This window comes from Amphiura filiformis, chromosome 20, assembly GCF_039555335.1.
Source record: "Amphiura filiformis chromosome 20, Afil_fr2py, whole genome shotgun sequence".
NCBI classification, from domain to species: domain Eukaryota; kingdom Metazoa; phylum Echinodermata; class Ophiuroidea; order Amphilepidida; family Amphiuridae; genus Amphiura; species Amphiura filiformis.
In genome coordinates, this window is record NC_092647.1 from 55,799,111 (window position 1) to 55,826,952 (window position 27,842).

General features: G+C 37.3%; 1 protein-coding gene across 1 annotated transcript in view; it reads right to left on the reverse strand.

Annotated features, from left to right (window-relative positions):
- LOC140142978 (uncharacterized) overlaps positions 1–27,842 on the reverse strand; it is a 109,026-nt gene that overhangs the window by 19,499 nt on the left and 61,685 nt on the right. Inside the window, exon 4 of the mRNA XM_072165004.1 lies at positions 7,318–7,364. The gene's annotated coding sequence lies outside the window, so the exon portion shown is untranslated. The remainder of the gene's footprint in view (positions 1–7,317; positions 7,365–27,842) is intronic.

Sequence of the window (27,842 nt, forward strand, 5' to 3'; positions counted from 1 at the left end):
ACTCTCGGAAAATTCGAGTCACATTATTCTGGTATACAAGGCTACTCCTTTATCACTGGTTGGGGACCGTTCACAAACACTTGTTAGGGGGGGTCTGATGCCAAAAGGGGGGCCTTGAAAAATTCTGACCCTCCTAAGGGAGGCCCTGAAAAAAAATGACCACAAATTTTCCTGGAAAAATTAAGTTTATATGCTTAATTTTCTATGGGGTTGACCCATAATTTTCATGTCAAAAAGGGGGGGCTGAAATTTTTGAGGTCTGTAAAGGGGTCCCCGAAAATTTTGTGCGGATTTAAGGTGGAAATTTGGGTGCCCTCAGACTGGTGGACCACACTTTGTCACCACTCAGTAGTCACATGATAATACAACTTGAGTGATTCTGCTTTATGACACAGAGTTTATAGTCTCTCATAATTCAGTAGGCCTACTGGGTCTATTTCAAGTTTTCCTCCATGATATTTGTGTTCATTGCTAATTCAAGTGACCGTGAAAGCAAAATCAGACTTACCTGACAATGTTCCTAGAGTTAGCGCTGATGACAACATAATCTTCAGGAAATACCAGTGTTATATCATGTGCATGCATTCATGTACAGTACATCATGTCCATGACATCAGTATGTCATGGTGGTACTCACTATAGCACAGACACTGCATTATCTGAGATTAAGTTGTCATAATCTCTCAATATATTGTCACTAATGTGAAGCTTTATAACCCAGGCTGGCGGCTATATCATTTTGCTACTGTCGTTCAACTTCATGGTCATTTGAAAATGTTGTAGTCCTTTTACCGTTAAAAAAAGTTTTTGGCAGTACAACAAGAGAGTCCAGGGTCTAAAGACAGATCTCAGAGAGGTGCCAACACAGCTAAAACTAAAATTCTAATACTTGCCCATGAATGCTACCAATGGCTTCATCCCAAAGGCTTCACATGCATTGCATTTTCCATTGCAACATTGTCACTACTTTTTTTGCTTTGCTGCGGCATGCAACAAACTCTGCAACAAAATTCCCACCAAATTTGCCCCAGTGGAATATATGGGAAGAACAAAACCCAGAACAATCTTTTTGGAGGACATTTGCAGCAGAGAACAGCAAATGCAGTATTTTTCACAATGGAAAACACTGACCTTAGAAGCATGCTCCAAAAAGTCGATATGAATTACTGAAAGACCCTAGTCCCTACCATGAGCTAGTATGTGGCTGCTCTGTTCTGCTTCTGCTTAAATACTCTCCAACACCCCAAGTGGAGTCACACGGAAAGGAAAAGCTAGGAAACTAGTGTTTGCAACTAGTGTGGTCTGTTTAGATGCTTTGTAGGAAGTGATCTTGGATGTTGTTCTTAAATGCTGTTGAGTCTGGTTGCCCAATTAGGGTTACTGATAGAGAGTTCCACTCTTTGATTGGTCTTGTGTAAGAGGAGTATTTTAAAATGTCCTTACTTGTAGTTCTTGATTTAAGAGCTAGCTGCATGGCTACATCCTACTCCTAAACTCAGATACTAGACCTATCTCCTGAGATGATTAGCAGATTTCTGGGTAAACCACATCACATTTACAAGATGACACTGGCTAGTTTGCTAATCAATGGCATTAGTAGTATAAGTCTGTGCCATAGACCACCAGATTTGGCAACAGGATACGCCTATCTCTTTATCATGCCATAGCTTACTGAGCCTGTACCATGATCTATCATCTCTAGCTAAGAGTTGGTCCTATCCTCTCTGTCCTGTTGGCTGCTCCCATTTGCAACACTTTTGGCTATTTTTGTACATTTCCTATCAGTCTAAGCTATCACCAATAATAACAATGAACTCATCAACACCCTTTGCACAGTATGTATCCTCACTGTCTGATCTTTAGCTTATCAATCTACAAATCCAATCGGACACAACTCTGCTGTCTCTAGCTGTGCCAGTGCCATCACAACCTGGTGTCTGGTCCAGACCCTGCATCCTGTTACCAACTGCCACTATGCTTGTGCCGGGAGGATTTGACTTCAATAATGGTCTCACTCATATTGAGTATCCATGCATATCATATAAAATCTAAGATCTTGGATATAGGATCTCGTCCTGGTTTACAATAAAGTCAAAAACCTGCATGATATTACATCTTGAATATCATTTAGTAACGAAACATACCACTGACCATTTTCAAAATCCTATCCCCTAACACCGTATTGATTGTAAGTGAGTTTAACTGCGCCTGAACATTATTTTCTATTCACAATTTGTAAAACACATACAAGGCATGACACAAATTAATGTATTCCAAAAGAATTTCAATAGCAATTTTTCAGATCAGACACTGTATATTATAAGACATTATGCGATGCGAGCCGCAAAAATTATGTGACACCATGCTTGCAAACCTATTTTTTTTAAATTCCAAGATGAAATTAGGTGAAAGTTCTTCAATCCCATTATAATACTGAGCAAATTTCACACAAATCCTACTGAATATTTCCAATATTTCAGCCATGTTAACTTACTTATCTGTAATCAGATCAATCTGCAATGACAAGTCTGAGAAAGCAAACCGGCCGATAACATCAAAGAAACAGATATGCCTAATATGAGTATGCTCTGCGCTTGCTTATTAAAGCTTATTAAAACCAACCATGCATACCTGAACCAAATTGTACCAGATTTATTAACCTTGGAAAAACATCTGAATGTATGTTGGGTTCACTGGGTATAACATGTGCTACACTCTACAAAATAAAAATAAAAATAATATCAACATATTAAAATAAATATTTACCGTGCACTTAATAACACCCTACTTAATAACACCCTTCCCTAATTAGCACAATGTGACTCACACTAGATCAAGTGCCCCCACCTTTTAGTACATACATATTTAGTAATTTAAGGGTAAAGAACTGAAGCTAAAAATATATAAAAATCAAATATGAATGGAGTTGCAATAGTCATTACAATTTTGAGTCTACAGTTCGTTTTGAATTTCATTACTCAATAATTAACAAGCATCCTCTCTTTACTCTTTAGTAAGTTACCGTATTCATTCCATTAACCGCCCAGGGCGCTTAAACAAAGTCATTTTGGGTGGTAGCTTATTTCTTACATTGCTTACATAAACAAAACAAAACATGGCCCTAAATATTCAACCATCATCATCAGTGTGCCATATGTTTCGGGCCATGATCCAGATTTGCATGGGTAGTTTGTTGTAAAGTTATTGGGTGGGCGCTTCTAGGGAACGAATACGGTACTTTAAACAATGCACACAGTGTAAAGTAGGTCAAATACAATTTGTTTTCGTTTGCTAGAAATACTGAACTAATATCCGGGACTTATGTAATCAAGTTGATAGTTCTTTTATCAATGAAAGAATGATAAATAAACATTATCTGTTATCAAGGAACTACTCGGCTACTGTTTTAGTCATGAGTTTAGATAGCGATGATAAATAATAATCTCTTCTCAAATTAAATTACAGCAGCTTTGAAAATAGACCTGGCCTGGTTCACTCTGCACACAATGTCCCATAACCGGGAGGGGGACTTCCATGTCGCTCATCTGATTTTCACAACAAATTCCTTGACATGGGGGTAGCCTTTTCACAGAAATCCCTTACACATGGGTTGGGGTTTTGAAAAATCATACAAAAACTAGAAAAAAGATTAGGTAGTTTTACAGAAAATTCTTTAATGGGTGTATCAAAGTATAGAATACTTTGGGTGTATATTTAGAAAAAAATCAACTATACAAGAGCAAAATATTGCCATTTTTTGAGAAAAAACTACCCCTGGAAATAAAACTCCATCAAAAATATAATAATTCAAGTACTCCCACCACTCCAGGGTCCCACAAATTGCACCGAGTCAAAATCTCACTCCAGCTAGTTTATACTCACTAGAGATACTTTGGAATGTCCCTGATATGAATGCAGTAGCTTCCATTAATAATATGATATCTGTAATCGTTTCAGCTCCATTAATCATCAATCAAATCACATTGAATTCCATTTAATTCAATCTGATAAACACCTCATATTGTAGTAATCTCATTCATCTCACTATTTATTGCTACTCCAAAGATTTATCAATTACCCAACTCAAGAGGATATCTATTATTTAGTTCTTCAAGTGTTTTATGAATATTTGCTATATGTGCCAGTGTGCAAATTTACAGTTAGGTAGCAAACATTTATACATCTGTGTCAATATATTTGTTATTTGGTGCACAGTAGTGATCGACTTCTTGTGATGAGAGTTTCCATTTATCAGCCCATCTTTACCTGATCCATTTCATCGTACACATTTCTTTCTAACTCAAACTTGGCCCTTAAAACCTGACACTAATCCAACTGTAACTCCAAACTTGGAACTAAATCCTAATTAAATCAGATCTGACCCTAACACTAACTCTAACCTAATTTCAATACCCTAGATATAATTCTAACTATATAACTTCAAACACTAACCCAAACTCTAAACCTAACCATAAACACAAATTTTCCCCGCAAAGTAGGCCAAGTAAAAATAGGTCAGGAAATGGAAACTGCATTTATGAAACAGTCAAGCACAATGAATTGCTTGTCACACACAAGTATTTACTTATTTTTTCATACAACATCCTTGGCCAATTAAGATGCAACAACATGCTGAAAATGTCATTCAAATATTGAATAGCAGTTCTGGAGATATGTATTTTTTTCATAATGCTAAAAACAATCAATGACAAAAGAATTTGACAGCTTCTTCTGTCAATTATCCGAAAGCAGTTTTTGTGACAAAGGTTCATATTGCTTGATCACATCCTATTTGTGACTGTTACATTTATAATGTGAGTTTGGTTATAAATGAGGTATTTCAATAATTCAGTGAAATGTCCAACCCAATATAGTGCCCTAACTCCAGTTCGACTTGCCTTTCATAATTACAAATTACAACTATTCCCCCATTGCACGGTTCTGCCATATGCGAGGAGAGCCTCGATCTGGCAGCATACATGAATGGGAATTGAACCAGTCATAATCATGTTTAAGGGGGTACTACACCCCTGTGGTAAATTCGTGACTATTTTTGCATTTTTCTCAAAAAATAATAACACACTGGTAACAAAAGTTATGTATATTATTGGGGCAAGGAATCCAATTACTAAACTGAAATTTCAGTGACTAAAGACAAGCGGTTCAGTTTATATGATAGAAAATGAGGTACATTCTAGTGGTACCTCTTTTCTTATCATAAATAACGAACCGCTTGTCTTGGGTCACTGAAATTCCAGTGTAGTAATTGGATTCCTTGCCCCTATAATATACTAACTTTTTGTTACCACTGTGTTATTAGTTTTTGAGAAAATGCAAAAATAGACACAATTTATCAAGGGTGTAGTACCTATAAAGTTACATAATTCTTCCATTCATGTCTATTGCCAGTTTGAGGATCTTATTGCATATGGCAGAAACATACAATGGACCAATACCCAATATTCATTAACATGAACCCCGGGCATGAACCAATGGCACAACCAGATATTCATTAGCCTCATCCTCTTTAAACTTGTTGTGCCTCATACCTGCCAAATGAACAAGTAGGAAGAAGTCCATCCCACTTTCACCACATGGACATGTAGCCCATGGTTGTAGCCTACATCAATAAACTCTTGTTTTAGGCATACAATTCTTCAGCACATTTCCTACTCTTGAGTAAAGCCTTCCTTCCTTGTCTTAAAATCCAAATATAAAATGTTCTATTGGCAATGCAACTAGCTAGCTAGCCAACTACAATCACCCTCCGAAACAAGTTTAACAGTGACTTGAGTTCCCTTGATAAACATTTTAATACTTAAAGGTTGGAAAAGCCCTTATGACCAGAATTTCAGCTCAGCAGCTTAGAAAATTGACAACAGAATAACAGCACTAACACTACCACTGACAAAATCAGATCTCACCTTGGTAAAAATGCATGCATAAAAACAGACAAATACTCTAACTAATTCAAAATGCAGCCACTTCAATCTATGAGAACACTACAAAATCTAAATGTCTACATTTTCAAGGGGGAAAGATGAGGGGATATGGTTAGTATACAGATGGGATGAATATTAGTACAGAATTTACTATCTGTTGCCACCTTGATTGATATTACTCAACACTACCTGCATACCTGCCGCACAGATAAACTTGGTTAATATCCTTTTTTGCACATTTTTTCAAAGCTGTGTTGATTGATTTGGAAATCAAACTGATATGATTTGACTTTATATTTATTAAGAATAGCAAAATTTCCTTCCAAATTGCAAAATTTGCATGATACATGCTTCCCCCCAGCCCTGATTACAGGTATGCAAGACGGCAAGTACAGATATTCATGGTGGCTAGATAGTCGTTTAAGGATATGAGAAGAGGTTATAGGATATAAGGTGAGGTTATTCAGAATAAGGTATTTCATCTTTGATGGATGCTTCAGCTGAAGATGGAATGAGGTTATATGATATAAAGTGAGGTTATTAATAATCAGGTGGGATATCTCATCTATGACAGGTGCATTGGCTAACTACAGATGTATGAGTTTACAGGATATATTATAAGGTGAGGTTACTCAGAATAGGGTGGGATATCTCATCTGACCAGGTGCTTCAACTGAAGATGGTATGAGGTTATAGGACATAAGGTGAGGTTACTCAGAATTGGGTAGGATATCTCATCTCATCTATGACAGGAGCTTTAGCTAAAAATGGTATGAGGTTACTCATATAAATAGGGTGGGATATACCGTGACCAGGTGCCTCAGCTAAAAATGGTATGAGGTTATAGGATATAAGGTGAGGTTACTCAGAATAGGGTGGGATATATCGATATATCAGATCTATGACCATGTGCTTCAGCTGAAGATGGTATGAGGTTATAGGATATAAGGTGAGGTTACTCAGAATAGGGTGGGATATCTCATCTATAACAGGTGCTTTAGCTGAAAATGGTTTGATGTTATAGGATATAAGGTGAGGTTACTCAGAATAGGGTGGGATATCTCATCTAGTGCTTCAGCTGAGATAGTATGAGGTTATAGGATATAAGGCGAGGTTACTCAAAATAGGAGAGACATCTCATCTATGACTGTGTGCTTCAGTTGAAGATGGTATGAGGTTATAGGATGTAAGGTGAGGTTATTCAGAATGGGGTAGGATATCTCATCTATGACCGTGCGCTTTAGCTGAAGATGGCATGAGATTACAGGATATAAGGTGAGGTTATAGGATATAAGGTGAGGTTACTCAGAATAGGGTGAAACATCTCATCTATTACAGGTGCCACAAAAGACCACTACACTTCTATTCAGGTTACCTTGGTGACTGTATCTTTTCCATTTTTACTGTGAATTACTTTTGATCCTGGAATGTATAAGAAAATGTCATTACAAGTGATTAATATTGTACAATTGATAGCACGGCATATCACACATTCATACACCAATATAGACTCTAATCACTGAACTAACATGTGGGTGAAAGATAACATTTAAATATTCAGTCAGTATGCATTAATCTTTGTAATGCAAAATATGTGAATTACTTCATGTAAACAGACTGGTTGAATTCAAGCTTCAGATATGTCTGAAAGAAAAATCAGGTCAGTATTACTGATATAAACAAATGCAGTATGCATCATTAAACATTGAACAATAATCATATAATTTGTACACATTATAATAAAGAATCTGGTAGCTACCTGATCTGGACCTGTAATGGTTCGCACATTTAGATTTTGTTAGTGTTCATTCCAGGAGTTAATGTGGGAGTTAATGACAGGAGCAGAGTTTTATCTTGGAATGCGGTAACAAGATTTTCATTAGAAGAAATTATTACCGAGGGAAATTTATAACATAAATGATTCCATGTTTTCTCTTTACACATTTGTTATCTCTTTCAAAGACTTTTTCAAACTAGGAATTATATGAAACATTCAAATGGTATCCATACTGATTTCAAAAATCAGTTGCTGTTTTAGACTTCACAAACACTAATATGACAATTCACAAAACAAAACATGTACCAGGAAACATATATTATTTCAAACATGCATCTCTTTATTAATTCATTTTGAATAAGAAATAATTCCTATCCTAAGCAACCTATGGACTGCCAAGGCATGCAATTTTAAGAAATCATCACTTTCATAAGGTTCAACATCCTCAATCTAAATTTATACTCCATAGCCTTACATTCAAGTTGGCTAATGATCAGTTCCTCTCCAATCAGACCATTTTGAAGTTAACTGACTACTTTCAAAACCACAGTCCATGTAGGTAGGCGGCAGTCCTATAGGTTAGCAGAGTCAGCCAGGACAATTTTAGTCCTATTACTCATTCTTTGTTAGATCCTATAGGAAACCCCAGGAGTATGATTGCATGGACCATGTAGCGATAAACTAAAGTATTCTGAGCGGTTATCATGGATGCGATATTTTTATTATGGGGCTATGGAAAACAAAAAGATTTCCTCAGATAGGGTTGACCATACATGTACTTTTATGTGTGTGTCCAGACATCAAATTAAGACCAGACCATTTGCACTTCAAAATTTGTCTGTTGCAATACAATTTCGAAGCGCAAAAGTGTGATATATTACTTGCACAATCATATAGGTGTACTTTGTGGACTGGATGCCCGGGGGCACTCCCACTTTGGAGGTAATGCATATGTAGGACGGTTAAGACCCCCTTTTTCAGCATCGCTGTCACCCAAAGACCCCATATTTTTTATGATTACATGCTCTGTCACCCAAAGACCCCTTATTTTTCCTTTCGATCTGTCACCTGAAGACCCTTATATTTCCAATGAGTCATCATGGTCATCTATCATTTCTCTTTACTTCTTTTGAAACAACAATTCCCTTTAGAACTAGAAATTCAATTTTTAAGATTTTGGCTCTCACACAAAGACCCCATTTTAAAAAAGGTCACATTTTTACCCAATGTCCCCTGATTTAGATCCAAACGGTCTGTCTCTCACCCAATGACCCCATATTTGTACATTTTGTTCTTACCGAATGCCAAATATCATGCTCTCACCAAATGATCCCATATTTCTTATATTTTGCTCTCACCGAGAAAGCGCCAGCCCTACACCTATATCCATTTCATATTGAAGGGCCCCCGACTAAATGATATGGGGTATGGGCATGTGCGGCAGCTTTGGATGCATTTTCAGGCTTTTTGATATAAAGCTTTGGGGGCATTTTTCATCAAATTGGTTTAGATTTGGGGTAAATGTTTAATTTTTACAAGAGTTGGGAAAACACACAGATTCTTCATTGTTTTCAGAATTGGGTAAATTTACTGTAACTCTGAACAGAAATAATTAAGGGTAATCAAAAATTAGAATATTTTGGGTCTCCTCTTCATCAAAATTTATATAATGTATTCTTGGGGTATGTTTTTGGAATCGCAACACCCCCCCATTTTCATACACCTAATTTTAAATGGCAATGCACCTCAACTACAAAATTAAGGTGCAATTTGGAGATACAAGTTAGAGAGTATTATTTTGAGGCCTGTGTGTGAGAAAGCTTTGATTAAAATGGTCAAAAACTGGGCTAAAAGTACAAAAAGGGCCTAAAAATGTGACATTTTAATTTAGGTGGCCAGTGTCACACTGGGGAGGGGGTAGGGGGAGGTCAGCTCCCCCTGGCTCCCCAGGCCCTGGCTACACCACTGGACTGGGAAAGTGAACCATGTTTGCTGCTGAAAAGCTAGTGGATATAAGTGTGACCCTGTAAATGGTTTGGGGTCTTACATCAGTACTGTGTTGTGCACTTTATAGGAAATTTATTTTGGACTAATTTGTTTACCAACAACTGAAATTTCAAGCTAATCATCACCTGGCAACAATAAACACTTGCTATCACCCATATCATCTTGATGCATGAATCACACAGTTCTTGATTCAAAATAATTCAAACTAATTAAATAGTTAATACTTATGTTGATTGATTATAGACATTCCTTAAGCCAGCTGCTGGATATTCATTTCATTCATATGACGTAATCAAGTGATATCTACAATTTGTGGAGCAAACTGATCTATTTTTACATATTTCATTTGCCATCGATATAAACTAACTCAGTACGGTGTACAGCAAGTTGAAATTTATATCTATACACTGCCTCATTTCAAATATATAGTTTTAGTTTTGGTTTTGGTTTTGGTCACGTGGTTTGCTATTGTCCTGCCTAACCACTTGAATCACAAGATATCGAACTCTTTGTTTCTACCTTTTGTTTAAAACTAAACATTTGTGACAGGTAGTTTCGGTTTTGGTTTCAGTTTCTTATAAGTGGTGTGACGAATAAAATTACAGGATTTTCGAGTTACCTGATCTAAGTATACAAAAGAAATGTTTAAATTTCGCAGTGCAATATTCACGAGCAGAGAAGTCGAACAAAACAGTCTACATTTGAAAGCATTGATTTAGTTTGAAAGCATTGGCTTGAGACTACGAAATAGCCTAAGCTGATTTCACTGTGAAAATATATAGACCATCGAAATATTTGCATTCGACATTACAAAAGGGCCACTACTGTAATTGTATAGGTGCTATAAACAAAATCGATTCATGTCCTTAATCCCATGTACCAGAATCGATGGAAGGCCATTATATGACCTCTAATAACCTAATGACTTTTACTGAAGCAATTGTTACTGCAAAAAGTAGAAGATAGAGGGAAAAGATTGGGGGTGTGTGTGTGTGGGGGGGGGGGGGGGTTGGAGGGCAAGGGGATATGGGCCGAGAGAGAGAAACATATGAGAGAGAGCATTGGAAGTGAAAAAGAAGGGGGAGGAGAGCTCGAGATGAAGATATCGAATGTAGGGGCGGAGGAGGGGGAAAGGGGTAATTTAGGAAAGAGGTGGTTATATAGGAGGGGAGCCCCCTCTTAAAGAGGTATGGGTTGTGCTTCCGGGATAATAAACTAATTCATAATCAAATCATCTCCATGCATCGTTTATGTTTCATACAAACAAACAAATTCCCCACCCCACCCCATCCTTCAGTATACGCATAGCATGTATATGATTTCTAGGCCTAGAACTCGTGAGTGTAATATGCCACCTACCTTCGACAGAGAGCATCAACTGTCGTCCATGGGATAGATTTCGATATCAATCATGATAATAATTATGTTAGCACAATAGGCTATTGTATACTTCTGGTTATATACCCTATACTGTGTCCTCCCAGCATAATAGTGTTATGATTGCAGATCAGATCAGCTCTACTTTTTAATCCCTTGATTTTTGGTTTCTGAACAAAAGAGAAACCAAAACTATATATTTGAAATGAGGGAGTGCTAGTAATAGTATGTGTTACAGGTCTATGTGATATAGTCCATAGCGAATGTAGCTACTGGGTGTCATACACTCATGTAACTGTCGGGCTTCGCTCCTCCGGGGAGGGGTACTCAAGTTTGGTTTTGGTAGGGACGTGCAGCTGAGAATTTGAAAGTGGACCCATAAATATACTAATTTTTCAAGAAATTTGGACCCATTGATATACCAAAAGTCAAAATTTTTCGGCTGAATTTAACCCAAATTGTCTTAGTTTTTACAAATTTTCCCAAAATTTTGACAATTTTGGCTAGATTAAGGGGTTAAATTGGGCTATTTTCCGAAAAAATTTTGAAAATTTTGAAAAAAGGACCCATTCATATACGAAAATAGGCTTTGAAAAGGGGTCATTGATATAGCAAAAGACTAAAAATGCTACCCATATTTGCAGCATGTCTCCGTATGGTCATTTATACTGAGTACCCCCCAGGCGCTCCTCTATCATGCCTTCGGTACTCCACTCTTGACCCCCTCAGTATGGTTTAGGAAGGTCTTAGCACTTGTTCAGTGCCTAGTATATGGGACCATGACAACCCCTCTCTGACATTACAACTAATACAGTGCCTGAGATATACTTTTATATTACAGAAATGGAATAAAATATTAATAAACCTCTTTTGGTCATATGCATTTTTGTGACAAATGACTCGCTTTGCTTGATTGCATCAGATATAACGCTAACCCGTAATGTCATAAGCATTTCACAAATTCCATAGGAGGTTATGGTTGATGAAGCTGAAATTTGTCAAACACTACCTATTGCTAATCTTCAAACACATTTGTTCACAATATTAGTTTGTTACAGAGAGGGTGGTCCAGTAGTCTTGGTAGTCTTCTTACTTGTGTGTGTACCACTACAGTATGTTTCTCTTCAAATCAACATGAAGATAACATACAATTGAAATACTGCTTTCACATATTGCATATTAATCATTGTCTCTATCAAGTACAGTTAAACATGGTTTTCCCTTCCTGGACTCCCTCCTCAGATTTTACCACGCAAATACTATTATAGTGTATCTCGTCTCAAGTTGAGAGTAACGTCATGCTGGATTTCGCTGTGGCAGTTTCGAATCAGTGTGTTTACGTGTATGCGTCGCCAGCGTATGGACAACTCCCCCTTATATGTGTGTGTATACGCCCCACGGGATTAGGTTATAGCATATGCAATTGAAACTGCTACTTGTGACAAGACAGACTATATGTCTTGATATCCTTCGGTTCACCTCAACTTCGGTCTAATGCTTTTTCACATTTGCTCTGTAAACATGCCAACAAACCGCCCTTGTACATGTGCATCTACCCCGGTGTGTGCACACTCCGAGACATTAATTTTACGCGCACAATTTGTTACTGCGACCGGCTAAATACCCTCCTACATCACTACCGAACTTGAGGCAAACCATAGAGTTTGTGTCTGGATCTTGGGATGTTTTTGACAGACTCAGGTAAACAGCTTCTCAAACCACCTTAATTTGATTGCACAGTAAACATGGACGCCTCTTCCTCTTAATTCCCTGGAGTTACAAATTCACCTGACATACATCCAATACATATGGCTGATATGGTCAGTTATCCTGATACACAATCCGCCTAGCATTTGTTACAAATAGGTCATGTCAGCAACAGATTCCTCCCGATATTTCTTGTAACAACAAATCTCCTTACAGAGCTTTACAGGCTATGCAGTGATAGTGTGTACATTTTGTGCGTGTCAGTGGGAGTGAAAACTGTCAGCTAAAAATTGCCTGACACACCCTTTGAGCTTGAAAAACCCTTGCTTCACCCAATGTCGATAGGGGAAAATCTTTTTAACCCCTTAAAAATGTTTAAAGGGCATTTCGTGATCCACAGCCTCACCCCCCACTTTTCTCAAAAAAAGTTAAGATTTTTTATACCGCTGGAAACCTCTGGCTACGTAATGTTTTAGCAAAAGATTTCTAGCAGATTAATTCGTATAGCAAAACAATAGTTAAATTTGAATTATGTTCTGGTATACCAGAAGGAGATTAGGGAACAACTCAAAAGTTCGATGAAGCCCTATAAACGAAAGTCCTTTCGTTAGAAGGCTAACCCCCTCCCCATCCCCTCTAACGTAAGTGACAAATATCGAAAATTCCAACCCGTATATTATAGATACAGAGGCCGTCGCTATGGTACATGGGGTGGTGCCGTGGTGGAGGGGTGTGACAAAGCCCAGGGGGGTCACTCCCATTGTGGCCTGTACACCATCCGCGATAATCAACTTTTGAAAAGCACCCTAAACAAGGATTTAACCCTTGGCTAAAACGACACCCTAAACAGGGATTTCATTCCTAACATCAAATTTCATACCCTAAATTTCATTTCCGCGTATTTAGAAATTGCAATTTTGCTACCCTTTTTTTATTCCTTTAACGCGATACGCGCGTCTCGTGCCTACCCACGAAATCGACCCTTTTTACTTGTTTTCGTTATCGCGGATGGTGTACAGGCCACAATGGGAGTGACCCCGGGACAAAGCTAGGATATTGATCACGTTTATGCATTCTATTTTAAAATATTTTTCTTCATTATCTTTTTGGCACGGAAAAAATAGGACTTGCTGGATTTTCAAATAAAAAAGAATGTGCTGTCAAACACAAAACGTTTTCGACATCATTCGCCAAAGGTTAGAAACGGGTGCCAGAAAACGTTTTATAAATGTTGGGTTATATAAAGGGTAAAAAACGTTTTCATATTAAACAGTTTTTGATAACCTCCTGCAAATATTCTTAACAAAATATTTTACAATAACATTTTGAAAACATTGTAGAAATAGTTTTGTAGTGTGTTTTCATACATAATGTTTTCATGACCTTTATATAACCAGGGGGTGAGACTGCTCAGGTTAAATGTCGGAACCTAGGTCACAATTTGAGAAGAGATACCACTACTGCCATTTGTGGAAGTAAAAAGCCACGCCTTGTGATAGCAAGATTATTAATATCATTACGCCTCATAAGTTACTTGGTTACTGTAGAATAGTTCTTACACTATAAAATATATTTAAAATATCTCCTTTTGTGCCCGCCATATTTCAAAAAGGCTTATTCAGTTGTAGAGATGATATACCACTTGTGTGAATCGTGACCTTTTTCAGTCGCATAAATACAACCCTCAAAATATAACATGTTTAAAACGTTTAAAAACGTCTTGTGTTTGCTGGGACAGTTGCTTTTAAAATGAACTTATGATGACGTTGCAACCAGGTTGCGAGTCATTACTGCACTCCATATTGATTTGAAATCATTTTGAAGAAACCAGTGTAAAATGTCAATATCGTACTTCGGAAAATACTAAAATTTGGAAAATGATTTATTAATTCCTTAAAAAAGGTCAAATTTGACCGATGTTTTAACTACTTTTTTACAAACGTAATCGGACTTCCTGACCCCTCCCCACTAACGAAAGGACTTTCGCTTATAGGGCTTCATCGAACTTTTGGGTTGTTCCCTTACAATAGTAGCCTATGGAGAAGTGTAATACACATAATCATGCATAACTCGCAAACACAAAATCGGAATTAACTAAAATGGAATAAGCTGTCATAAAAAGGATCACGAAATACTCCTTTAAGTGTTATGAAACCCAATTTCAAACCTAAATTGTCTATTTTTTTGGACCCAATTTACAAAATAATTGAAAAACTACCATCAATAGTCTGACCAAGTGTAGAAAAAATACCATTTCTTGAAAATGAAAAAATAAACACACACACCTGTTTTCACTTGTTTTGTTTTTTTGTTTTTTGGTCACACACGGTGCATTTAAATTTCCATGTACCTCCTACATTATAATCTTCTAACTAATTATAATTGTAAGTTTTAATAAAAAAAAATTGTTATTGATTACACCTACATTGTAGCTTCTGTTACAATATCGATAGACTTACCTTGCTGCTTATGCCTTACAGTAAGAGCTCAAGTTAAGCATTTCCAATTATGTAAGTTCTACATCCATAATAAGAGATAGTCCCATGAATATGGTCAAATTTAAACCTGCACGGTTTTTCTTCAGCTACACATAGCCATCGCAGTTATATTCCTGACTTAACCCTCTCAATCCCCTCAGTGAATCTCAGGCAAGTAAGCATCCCATTACTTCACCTCTAATCTCAATGTCATGAATTTGTCTGTGAGTCGGGAGCTGTCGGGAAGGGGGCAATCATCGTCGGTGGCCGCCTAGGCAAGCTAACTAATCTCAGCTGGCCAGAGATAACAATCAGCAGCCCTACACATGGGTCTTGCAGTTGAAGATATAGTCAAGGGTTTAGTGGAAGAAGGCCCCATCTGTAATGGCTGCCAGGTATGATGTATCATAGAGGTATACAATATAGAATCCAAAAATTGTCAAATAATCTATAAGGCAGCTATTGCAGGTAAAGCCTTATGGCACTAACCAGTTGATGTGTTTGGGAATAAACCTGCAATAGCTGCCAAATATCCATTCTTATCAAGGGTATGGCAAGGGTACAAGTTAGGGGTGAACACATTTACAGGAGGTCAGTGTAACTGGCAAAGGTCCAGATAAAAAAACCCTTGGCAGGAAGAATCAGGGCGGCAGAAGACCCTGTTAAAATATATTAGGGTTAACAACAATTTTCCTCATACATGTATGTGTATGAGTGGCTCCCGGTCGGTGATTGTGTGCTTAGCATGCTGGGGGTCTAAGGTTCGAATCCTGGGGTGCCAAGTGACTTCTTTGTTCATCTTCTCTACTTTTTTGTTTCTTTAACTTCTGATAGCAAAAAGCAGGTTTGGGTGTTAGGGTTAATAACCCTAACCCTACCAAACATTAAAAAAACCTCAATTCCAAAAGCATATGCACAGGCAGGTATCTCACGTGATGTGATTACAACACCATGTGAACAGTCATATGGTGACGGAAAGCTTGGCCGGGCAAGCTACACCCCTGTGGCAAAGAACGCTTGTGCACGTCTCTGGCACCTGAGGGGTTGGTGGTTCAACACCGCACCTGAACAAAAAGTTTTCTCTTCCTTCTTCTTTCTTCCTTCCCTCTTTCCTTTCTCCTCGCCAAAAAGCAACCGGGGCATTACGGTTAAGAACAACTTAATTTTCCTCCTATATGTATATATTAGCCCTAAACCATACCAAACATCAAATAACCTCAATTCCAAAAGAATATGCACAGGCAGGTATCCCACGTGATGCGATTGCATCATCATCCATACAGTCATATGGTGAAGGAAAGCTTGCCCGGCCAAACTACACCCCTGTTGCAAGGTATGCACGTCTCTGGCACCCGAGGTGTCTGTGGTTCAAAAACGCACCCAAGAAAAAAGTTTTCTCTTCTTCTTTCTTCCTTCCCTCTTTCCTTCCCCCTCGCCAAAAAGCAACCGGGGTTAAAGATATAATTATACAAAGCCTACATGTGATGTTGGTGTATTTGGTGATACTCGATAACAATCTTTCTTTTTTCTAAAAAAATAAAAATAACAAGTAAATAAGCTTAAACAAAACCAGTCAGGATACTACACTCTCTGATCTCCTCCCTGACGTATCATCAATAATATTTTGTTCTAGAAATCATTTCCAGACCAAAGCCTGCTGTGAGAGTGTAAAATGGGACTATTATTTTAATCTTCGAACATGTTCATGCTTGAGCAACGAGGGCGTCTTATCAGAACTCAAGCGTGTATCCTCACAGAGTAACCAGTTAGACAAAGAACTACATAATAATTTGTGTAGATACAATTAACTACACTGCTAGTAACATTCTATTAAATTCATATGCAAATAAATCTACAAATGATGTCATGTAAAGTTATGGCAGTATAACTATCACCCCTAGCTGGCATTTGAGCCAAGGGGAAGTTATATATCATTTTAGATAAACCTTTCATGTACTTATCGTCACTATGCTTTAAATGTTATGCATGGATTGAGAAAGAGAGCGAACAAGTCAGTGAAGAAGAACATTGTGGGTAGCCACTAAGCTCAAAGACGTCATTTCCCATAATAATATATCATTTCAATGTCCAATTTCGTATTTCAATGTCTTTATTAGACTGTCAAACAAGTATGTTATATAATTCTAGGAATATAGTATTATTTGTAACTGGTTTTGTTTTGTCTCTTATAAAGTTTGATTAGCCAGGGGTTCTCAACTTTGTTTGTTTGAGCGCCACAGAGGAGCCCCCGGATGCTCCTGGATATTAAGGTTTTTAAAAGGCCCAGATTTTTCACCCCTTTTTTGTTCACGATTTATGTGAAAAAATCCTTAAAATTACTGTGCACCACTTTGACTGACTCTAAGCGCCACAAGTGCGCCACCAGTTGAGAGGGCCTGGTCTAGGGCCAAATATCTGTGGTTTGGTGGGCCCAATTTAGCCAGAAACCACCTGTTAAGAACCCATGGTCAATTGCCTTTACTTATTCCTTAGCTCATGCACAATGTAGTTCTTAAGTTGAGTTTATTCATCCTTTGGATTCTAGTACCATAATCTCAAGAGTCAAGAAGTATTCAAAGGGTATGGGTATTCTGTCAAGTTCTTTTTCCAACATTTGGTTGACCTTTTCAGCATTTAAGTCTCAACTACTTTTTCATGGAAGCAACGATGACAGAATGTTTTGAACAAAATTTCAAAAAATCTAGCCTTTGTTTTTAAAAATTGTGTCATTCAAAATCAAATTGCAGATGGTCTGTGTATTTCCTGTATGTCAAGGAATCCTGAGATGACGCAAAGACTCATGTCTCAGAGACGAACTAGAGAAGGGTAGTTCCAGTTTCTTTGGTTTGTTTTGATTTACTGTCTGGAACGTGACATTTAGAAAAAGTAAAATTAAAATGTTGCCAGTCTGAATGTCTTATGAATTTTGATTTTCAATGAATCAATTTGCATGCATTGATCAAAGAATCATAGGCTTTCAGGCATATGGAAGAATAATATTGCCCAAAAGGTACATAGCCTAATTCTATTAAAATTCTTCTATTATTCTAAAAAAAAAGAAGTAGTAATATCAAAACATTCCGAGTCTGAATGGCTTATGAATTTTGATTTTCAATGAATCAATTGCATGCATTGATTGAAGAATCATAGGCTTATAGGCCAATGGAAAAATAATTTTGCCCAAAAGGTACATAATTTTAAATTCTTCTATTACATGATCATCACTGTAATCATTGTAGTTGCTTGTAGTAATCATTGTCATCACCATCATCTACATCATCTGTAATAATTGTATATTGTTATTAGGCCTATTATTGTTATTGCTGTAGTCACCATCATCTTCTGCATCTCCCTCTCTCTTCCATAAAATCTCATCATCAGTATCATCAATATCATCCTAAAATGATAAACTACTAATCAGTTTTCAAATTCACAACCTGACTAAGATATAGTTTTGTCCCATATATTGTCAAAATCGGTAGCATGTATCATTATTCCTTGTGAAATCCACTCAAATCTTGTTTTGCTTGTATATTTTCATAAGCTCCCAAGTTATTATATTTATCACTTTTCAAATCAGCCTTTAGGATGTCACTTATGTGTATTTAAACCCTGAATATAAATAAGTAAGTAATATCTACAATTCGCCATAACAGGTTGTTAATATTTTTCAGAGTGACAAGTCCATATAATCTGATCTGAGTGACCTGACTGAGCCATGAGGAAATCCCAGGGAATTACCTGCAGATAAACACCTCTTCCTTTTTGGATCTCCCTGCTTGATGCTGCAGCCCTAAATCATACTCCTAAATGCTGCATATTTTAAAACTTTTTTGAAATCAAGTTTTATTCAAATTTGTATGAGGTTGCTTGCACTGTTTTGTGTTACAACAGAAACAGGTAGAGAAGAATGTATATTCGATGATATTGCCCTTAGCACTGCAGCCATAGAGGAAGTTGGTATTAGAGTCCTTACAGACAGCAAATGGGGAAAAATCTGATACTTTTTCAATCATCTGTTGAAATATTATGATAAATAGCAGTATTTTGCACTGTGAAGAATAATGTTTGGTTGCAAGTGTTGCATTTAGTATAGTATAGTTGAATAAATACATTTCAAGCAAAGTATACCCTTTTGTTTTGAGTCTGGATTCTCATGCATCTTAGGGTGTGGTTTTTTTGGGGGGGGGGGGAGAACCTGCCACTCTCATATTTGAAAAGTTTTAATTTGCTGTATATTAATTATTCGGGGGTATTTTAGGGCAGATACTTTGGCTTGGCATCAAGAAATGAAGAAATCCCAGGGATAGAAAGAGACAGAAAGAGAGCAGCAACAGGACCCCCACCACTGATCAGACTTTTACCTGCAACTACTGCAGTTGGACCTGCCTATCCCGTATCGGCCACGTTAGTCACCAGCGAACCTGTAGCGGCAAACTTGGACAACAGCCTTTAAAATCTTCGTTAGTGAAACCAAGCCGACAGAGAGAGAGAGAGAGTGTAGTTCACTAATCATCTCTGCTAGGGACTTAAAATCAAGAAATCTTAGGGAATTACCTCCATGCCACCAGCTCTCCCTCTCAGTTTGTTTTACCTACATTGTCCAGCTCTGTTAAAATCTATAGGATATGAAGTTTCTTACCCTTCAGAAATCACTTAAATTAAAATTTAAAAGTTTCTCTGCCAAAGGCTTATGAGGCAGGACGCTGGGTCCCAAGTCCTTAGGTCAAAAATTTTACTCGCAGTTAAAATTTGCCCAACAAAAAATCTTCTTCCGAGGATCTTTGGAGGGAACACTGAATATGAGCATACATTTTGCCTGATTACCAAGTGTGTGTTGTATCATTTATGATGTGACAGGTTGGAGCACCAGCTCATCATTTAATTGTCTTCAGGTATGAGGAAATGAGAGATTTAATTGTAAGCAAATATTTTAAGTAGAGTGGCTAAAAGCAATATAAAGGGATTGAATACATATACCTCAGACAGTTGAACCAGTTACCAGTTCTGTATCCCCATTATAAGCCTGGGGACCCGGGGGCCACTGGTCATTGACAAGGGGGTATCATGCGTGGCCAAAAATTCACGTAAAAAGGGTCTTTTTTCACGACCAGGCACTGTACGTACGTATCGTGAATAGGGTGTCAAAAACACAGAAATCAGAGAAAAAGGGTATCTTTTACATAACAGATTTACGTATTTAGGGTCCGTCGAGACGCCAGTCCTTCATAAGTTTCACGGCCTTCATATTTATCCTCAGACTCGAATGTGTTAGTTCTCTGTTTTGTTTCTTTAAATCCTAAAAAATTGCCGACTTTGCCCAGCATGCCTGATAATATTTTTGATATTTTTCATTAACCCATTGAATGCTACATGTACAACCCTACAACATTCAATGGTGATGTACACATGCAGTACATGTATATGCACGTGGACACTCTGATTTTAATGGAACAGTTTCAGTTCTCCTTTATAAATTCCTAAGAAGAGTTTCTCATTTCATTTTAAAATGGTTACTATTATTTGAATATTCTAACTTGTATTATGGATAAAAATACAGATTTTCAAGCTAATTTTAATGTTGTATGCAATTATTTAACCACAAATCTACGGAAGAGGATCGATCTGACCTGTGACCTTATATCCATAATGTCTGTGCCCATTTAAAAACATGCATTTATTATCGCCAAAAACATCAGATTTTTGACCCAATAAGTGATCTTGATTTTATTCAAAAAAACACAATTTAAAGTTTTTAATAAATTATGAAAACATCAAATGGATAAAGGTAAGATGAATGTGTGCAGAATTGACACAAAATACGTTTTTGGATTGGTATCAAAATTCTGCAGTCATACTCATACCTGAATCGTGCAAATCTTGGCTGAACTAATTGAGCACTATGCATCAGTCGCTATATTTACTCATTTTACTGACATTTTCATCAAAATACTTAATTCAATACCATTTCACCAGATTCCTTCAAGAAGTAGGCCTAGTTGTTGTCATTTTAAGCTTTTAAAATTAATTTGTACTTCTCAGTTGAACAGTTCGCAAGGTAGGCCTGACTTTAAAAAATAAAAAATCGGAATGTCATTATTTTATGATTTTTATCTCACTTTGAAACATGATTTGTAGGCCCATATATTTAGAGAGGATGGAGAATAGTCTAGATGGAGAATAAATCGTAGAAACTTTAATAGGGCCTACAAAAATGGTGTCAAAACATTTGACTTCCTTTTCTCTATTTTCTTTTCTTCTTTGTTTTTTTCTTACAGTTTTGTAATTTTTGTTTTCATTTCCCCCTCCCAGGCTCTCTGGTCCCCAGCCTAAATAATATACCGGGGTACCGTTTATTATGGAATTTTAAAATAGCTCCTGGTTCTTCCCTGGAAGCATCACGGTTAACGCGGTTTCAATCTCCGAGCCATAGGCCTACTGAGTTACTATTAAAGAAAACAATGAAAATGGGGCTTAAAGTAGTATTAAAGGAAATACTTGCTTAGGGTGTTGAAAATCACTGTTCTACTTGTTTAGGGGTAAAAAAAAGACCATTACTTGTTTAGGGTAGGAAATTACGCTTGTTATACTTGTTTAGGGGTGTATTTTCAGTCCTTGCATATACTTGTTTAGGGTGCTTTTTGAATCTCCATGGCCACGCATGATACCCCCTTGTCAATGACCAGTGGCCCCCCCGGGCCTGGGGATCTTATTATACCAACCTTCTGTAACCCCAATTTATCTTGAGACATGAATTCTATCCTCATGTAGAATGGTTGGGGAACATGATTTTCGTTCGTAATTATTGGGCTTTTATTGATTAGACTTGCTTGTGCAAAATATGAGGTGATTTCTTATGAAGAAAGTCACAAACATGATTTACAAAAACAAAAAAGGGTAATTTGTTTAAATTACATCCTTCATGAAATTGCATGGGGGGTGTTCTTCATCTATGGCACAAGTGAAATATGAATATTCAGAAATACTCTAAATTCTTGTTCAGTTTTCAGCGATTCTTCATACACATTTCTGTCAATAATATTGTTTTAGCAAAAAAAAGGGGTGTGGTATTGTTGAAGGGAAAAGGGGATGTTTGGATGTTTCTCATCTGAAGACTTTGCAAAATGAGGTGCAGCTCAGAAAGGGGGGTTGTTTTTACAGTTTGTGCATGAGCATTGCCTACCCAGTACCCACCCCTACACAGAGTGCAGTGACCGGGAACATAATCAAATCGTTTGTCCATTTAAAAATAATTGGCCGGATTTTGTCTTAATTTTAGCCCAGGAAAACCCTGATCTATCCATAAACTGATCTGCATTTTTACACTGGTTTAAATCAAACTCAAATAAAACTTCAGGTAAAATAACTGCCATTCTTAAAATCCTGATTAATTGAGATGGAATTGTCTGATTTCCTTAGGTTTTCCTGGCATAAAGTGGACTTGTAATTGAACTTCATCGTAATCTCTTGTATTTCCTGCATAGTAAGAGTATCAGTGTATGTTTATTAAATGAAATATGACAAATAAACAACCTTTGAAATATTGTGCAGTCACCTTTTGTCATATTGTTTCAATATAGTCGAAAGTTATTTCATTAGGAACTTTCCAGACCCAATAAAACAATCATCTGTGTTCTTCTACCATTCAAGAACATCCAGTCCATACTTCTATACAGCCATCAATCACCCTGAACAGAATATACTATCCTTTTTCTCTGTCATACTCGTAAATGAGTATCCCACTTCTATGTGAGTATCCTACTAAACATGAAAGTTTCCTACTCTTATGCAAGTTTCCTCTCATCATGAGTATCCTACTTATGTGAGTATCCCACTCATATGTGAGTATCCTACTCATGTGTGAGTATCCCACTCATATGTGAGTATCCTACTCATGTGTGAGTATCCTACTCATGTGAGTACCCTACTCATGTGAGTATCCTACTCATATGCGAGTATCCTACTTATGTGAGTATCCCACTCATATGTGAGTATCCTACTCATGTGTGAGTATCCTACTCATGTGAGTACCCTACTCATATGTGAGTATTCTACTCATATGTGAGTATCCTACTCACATGTGAGTATCCTACTCACATGCGAGTATCCTACTCACATGTGAGTATCCTACCCATATGCGAGTATCCTACTCATATGTGAGTATCCTACCCATATGCGAGTATCCTACTCATATGCGAGTATCCTACTCATATATGAGTATCCTACTCATGTGAATAGCCTACTCATATGTGAATATCCTACTCATATGTGAGTATCTTACTCATATGAAAATATCCTCCACTTATTTGAGATATATACCCCTGCAATACAAAGGGAACAACTTACTAAAGCCTAAAATGAAAGATGGTAAAATGAGCAGAACAACAACATTGGTTTATCTACAGACTTCCGTTGAGTATTGATACCAAGTATGAAAATTGCTAAACAAAATAACAAGATGTAAAGAACTTAAATACACTGTCTTGTGGTTTCATGATCAATACGGTCAAACATTCCAAACCATATCTCCTTATAAAGCAATGACCATGTTGTCAGTCAGTGTAAGCAGGGAAGTGGTGCAAGTCTGTCACCAAGAAAGATCACTATTAACCTACAGGTGCAGCCATGCAGCATTTGGAAAAGGTTGGTTGCCACTGATGTAAGAGAGCTTCAATCAAACATAACCCACATGAAGATTACCATCTCAGGTACTCTCAATATAACTTTCCACAAGTCAATACACATACTATGTACTACAGAGTAAAAACGCAGTATCTGTGTATATATTACAGACCAGATACTGCCTATTTACTTCTCAAGACAGGTGTTTTGAACCAGTCTGCTCACAAGTCATAATGTAGTATCTACATAAAAAACAACATAGTGCTGTGTTTGCATTTGGGAGGCAGATACTAGTATCTTGAATGAGCCTCATCCTAAAGAAAAAGACAGTATCTCCCAGTAATTAGTATATATCAGATACTGTGTTTTGATTTGGGAGACCTAAGAATTACACAAACAACACCAGTTGAGTCACCCTAGTGATGTTATGTACTCATGCTGTGTCCGCCCATATAATATCATCGCCTATATCTGTCCTATGAAATTAGGAGTAAAGATAGCATCGGTATCAACACCCAACAGAAGTACTCTAATCACAGAATTCTGACCACAATAGTACATGACACACTGGTATGTACATGTATCTGTGTTAGCCAGCATCGATTCTGATTCAAAGTCACAATTCAACCCAACACAGCCAAAAAGGGTTCTGTATACTGGTCAGTGAATGGTCACACTGCAATGGTCATGAGTAGAGTCAGTAGACCATTCAGGTCAGAACTGACTTCAGAGTGAAGCTACTTGGTCATGCTCGGCATTTGCGAAAAAATAGCAGAAATGGTTATGGTGAAATCATTTTATTGCAAATGAATGGCAACACTTCTCTTGAAGTCAAGAAGGGCACAAATTTGGAATTTGGAAAGCACTGAGGCTAGAGGCGAAGCTAATTTGTCTTGACCTGATGAATTAATCCATAAGGACATACTATTGGTCAGTTGGTAATGGTCATTTGGAATGTAAATAGGGTTACAGGTGAAGCTAATTTGTCTTGAACTGTAGTTGAACAGCTTCCAACTGCAACAGCTGAAGTTAAAGGCATTTCATTGTTGAATTGGTAGTGGTCATTTGGAATGTAAATGAGGTTAGAGATGAAGCTATTTTTTGTCTCAAGCTGCAGTGAGCCACAAGCATTTTATAAGAACACTTCATTGGTCAGTTGGTAGTGGTCATTTGGAAAGTAAATAGGTTAGCAGCCCGGTCCCCGCACTCCGTGCATCCGCAGGTATTCATGCTTGTCGGTGTACTTTAAAAACACCTCCTTTTGCATCTCATTTCGCGAAGTTTTAAGGGTAAAACACCCCTTTTTTAGCGATTTCATGAATTATTTGCCCTTCGACAATACCCTATTTTTCCTAAAACGCGAACGATATTTCTAATATACCCTTTTCTGGTAGAAACGCGTAGACTGCTCGATGAAAATAGCCTTTTTGTCAATTTCGCGAACCCGTGGTTTGAAAAAACACCCTTTTTTTGTGTGTTTTGTGAATCGCGTTTCTTCATCTGAAAACACCCCTTATTTCGCGAAATTTTCGACGCGCATGAATACACGCGGATGAACGGAGTGCGGGGACCGGGGTTAGCAGTGAGCATACATTCAACATAGACCCCTTACTAGGGTGGGTTTGTGCATTCAACCAATAGCTTTGGTTGAATTTAAGGACATAGAGTCCTTCCAATTGACCATTTCATACTGGGGCACTGCAGCAGTGAGGATTGGTCATTCTGTTCTGGTCAGTAGTGAGTAGTCTGACATTCCAGGATCTGTGCTGACAATGACAGTGCTAAAATGAGAGGAACCAGATTTGACAACCAGGCTTTCCTATCTGATTAACATCTCTATGTACTCTCAGAGAAACGTTGTGACATCTCAAGTTTATAAGAAGTCCATAAGAATTGCTTTATTCTATGACTGCACCAACTATTTGATGCTACACTGAAACAGGCACATCACATAGCAGGATTCCAAAGATGATTTTTATCATCACTTCCGTAATAATCTGCAAATCTTGTATCCAGTTTGTTCCTTCAACTTCCTGAATTGCAGAAATAACAATGGAATAAACACTAATAGGAACTGTAGCATGATATTTACCACTTCCATATTATTATCTGGTCAGGCTTCAACTTCCTTATATCGCATAAATAACAATGGAAGAAACCCCCCTAGAAAACTATACTTGAACAAGTGTATGAAGAACAAGTAAAACCTTCAAAAACAATTTTTTACCCATAAGCAACATAGGCAGGAGCATACAATGCTCCCTCTATTAACCCTTACACCCTAGGTGCTCTTTGGTGAAGGGGAAGGAAAGAAAGATGGAAGGAAGAAGATGAAGTGACAGGTTGTTTTCTTGGATGCGGTTATGAACCAGACCTGTCAGGGGCTAAGCATAGGGATAGCACACTGGTCACCTACAGTTTTTGGCAGAGAAGAACGGCAGTTGTTTACATTTTGAGAGCATGCAGAGCGGAAGTGGGGTTCTGATTGGCTGAATCAATCGTCTGACAATCATAACAACAAACTGATAATCTGATTGGCCGATTATGCATCAAAATGTTGGTCGGCGCAGATCGGCGCCCTGGACTGAAATGCAAAGCTCCACATATGTCGCTCATGTTGACCAAGGGACTGCCGTTCTTCTCTGAAACCGAGAATAATTGACTGACCAAGCTTTTCATGCCTGAGTTCGGATGATTATGCAATCGGATAATGTGTGATACTTGCAGTTGCTTTATGCACTAAGGTTTGTTAATGTTTGGCAGCATTAGGGTTAAAACATATAACATCTTAAAAATCGGAGACAATCAATTCTCGCGATTCCAAATACAGCGCGCCAGCAACGACGGCAGTGAAAATTGGCATTTCCGTGTCTGGGGTCGACATCCTTTTCATCAACCATAGCTGACCATGTTTGTGATTATTACTCTAAAAACACAATGTTTTGTAGTACTTTTTGAAGTTTTTGAGATTTTCTGTGTTGAAGTGAAATATTGCACTTTGATATTCACATATGTCTTTTTCTAAAACCCGCAAACTTGATGTTGATAGGCCTACTAGGTGTTAACTTTTTGTTATCCCATTTTCTAAAACCGCCCTTTTTTGTTTTTAAACTTTACGATGCTTTTCAGCCCGATACTGCGAGCCTAGTCAATGCTGCAGTATAGGCCTAGGCCTGTCCTTTTTAATAGAAAAATTTATTTTGGTTATTAGAATAAATTGTTTTAATTCTTTCTGAATTTATTGTTTGTTCAATACGATAATAATATAACACCAGCATACTTAAGAACATCCATACTATAGGTGTTGCGTTTTTGTAATTGGCCTACATTTTCTAAAAATGATGTTTTTTTGCACGAAGGCGCTTAGCGGCCTGCCGCGCGGGATATGCCTACAGCAAAGAAATTCAAGTAAATTTGAAAGATTCTTAATACTCATTACTTATAAACATGCATCACATTGGTTTGCCGTTTTTGTTATTTGTAATTGTTTGATTTGTCCTTATTTTATTTTTAGCCTAAATTTGTATTTTTAATTATATTACTATCAAACATTTAAAAAATTACGATCGCAATAAAAACACTTTGTAGGCATAGCCTACTGCATAAAAATAACATTTATTTTTTATTAATATTTCAATGTGAGACTTTAATGCATAAGTTCAACAATACCTCATAGAGGTCTAGCATAATAATAAAGATGAAGAAAGTTTCAAACTGCAAAAGAGTACATGAATTTTAAAAGATCATTATTTTAAGGCATATCAAGAAAATATGCATGAAAAAACTTCATAACTTTAGAACCAAGTATTCTAGGCCTTTGGTGTTTTCAGTTTAAAATGATAGCCTATTGTACGTGTAATGGTTACACAATTTTCAAAAATGCCTCCTTTGGCCCCATGAACCAGATCGTGTCACAATTAAGGTTTAAATTTG